This window comes from Miniopterus natalensis, chromosome 2 (assembly GCF_054644295.1).
Source record: "Miniopterus natalensis isolate mMinNat1 chromosome 2, mMinNat1.hap1, whole genome shotgun sequence".
In the NCBI taxonomy this organism is placed as follows: domain Eukaryota; kingdom Metazoa; phylum Chordata; class Mammalia; order Chiroptera; family Miniopteridae; genus Miniopterus; species Miniopterus natalensis.
This window is the reverse complement of record NC_142082.1, coordinates 92,608,344-92,609,898: the sequence shown is the minus strand read 5'-3', so window position 1 is coordinate 92,609,898 and position 1,555 is coordinate 92,608,344. Positions and strand designations below refer to the sequence as shown.

At 51.2% G+C, this 1,555-nt stretch overlaps 1 pseudogene; it reads right to left on the bottom strand.

Moving 5' to 3' along the window:
- Positions 1 to 291: 291 nt before the first annotated feature.
- Positions 292 to 1,304, bottom strand: LOC107537706 (glyceraldehyde-3-phosphate dehydrogenase pseudogene; annotated as a pseudogene).
- Positions 1,305 to 1,555: the final 251 nt, after the last annotated feature.

Here is a 1,555-nt window from a genome sequence, read left to right as displayed (position 1 = left end):
ATAAGCAATGTAGGATACTGAAATGATTCTTCCAGAACTCTCTGAGGGTTAGCTCTGTGTCCAAGGTGACCTCAAAGCACCTTTGGAACAGTGCTTTGGTGTAAAGCTTCTTCTTCTTCTTTTTTTTTTGGCTGGGTATAGTGAACTTCATTGATGGTGCAAGACAAGGTAGGGTTCCCTAAGCCCCTCCCCTTCTTCAGGGAGTCTGGGATGGAAACTGTGGAGGTCAGGAGATTGTGTGTTGGGGGATCGCTTTGGGGCAAGAACTCCCCAGCAGCTGAGGGTCTCTCTTCCTCTTGCTGGGGCTGGTGGCCCAGGGGGCTCTTACTCCTTGGAGGCCATGTGGACCATAAGGTCTACCACCCTGTTGCTGTAGCCAAATTCATTGTCATACCAGGAAACGAGCTTGACAAAGTGGTCATTGAGGGCAATGCCAGCCCCAGTATCAAAGGTGGAGGAGTGGGTGTCACTGTTAAAGTCCCGGGAGACAACCTGGTCCTCAATGTAGCCCAGGATGCCCTTGAGGGGACCCTCTGATGCCTGCTTCACTACCTTCTTGATGTCACCGTATTTGGCAGCTTTCTCCAAGTGGCAGGTCAGATCCACAACTGACACGTTAGGGTGGGAACACGAAAGGCCATGCCAGTGAGCTTCCCATTCAGCTCAGGGGTGACCTTGCCCACAGCCTTGGCAGCTCCAGTAGAAGCAGGGATAATGTTCTGGGCAGCCCCTTGGCCATCACACCAGTTTCCCAGAGGGGCCATCCATGGTCTTCTGGGTGGCAGTAATGGCATGGACTGTGGTCATGAGTCCCTCCATGATACCAAAGTTGTCATGCATAACCTTGGCCAGAGGGGCCAAGCAGTTGGTGGTGCAGGAGGCATTGCTGACAATCTTGAGGGAGTTGTCATACTTGTCATGGTTCACACCCATTGTAAACATAGAGGCATCCTCAGAAGGGGCAGAGATGATGACCCTCTTGGCTCCACCCTTCAAGTGAGCCCCATGGTAGTGAAGACAACGGTGGGGTCCACATACTCAGCACCAGCATCACCCCATTTGATGTTGGCGGGATCTCGCTCCTGGAAGATGGACTTTCCATTGATGACAAGCTTCTCTTTCTCAGGCTTGACTGTGCCTTTGAACTTGCCATGAGTAGAGTCATACTGGAACATGTAGACCATGTAGTTGAGGTCAATGAAGGGGTCACTGATGGCGACAATATCCACTTTGCCAGAGTTAAAAGCAGCCCTGGTGACCAGGTGCCCAATATGGCCAAATCCGTTCACTCCAACCTTCACCATCATGTCACTGGGTGGTGGCTGGTACTGCGTGGGAAGATGCGGCAGTCTGATGAACAGGAAAAGCAGAGAGCCGGTGTAAAGCTTCTTAAAATTAGATATGACCTGCTGGTCCATGGGCTGGATGAGTGGAGTCGTGTTGGGGGGCAAAAACTTTACTTTGATAAAACTGAACTCTTCCATCAACTCATCCTTCAAACCTGGAGGGTGAACTGGAGCATTATCCCTAACAAGCAGGCACTTCGTTGGAAGAT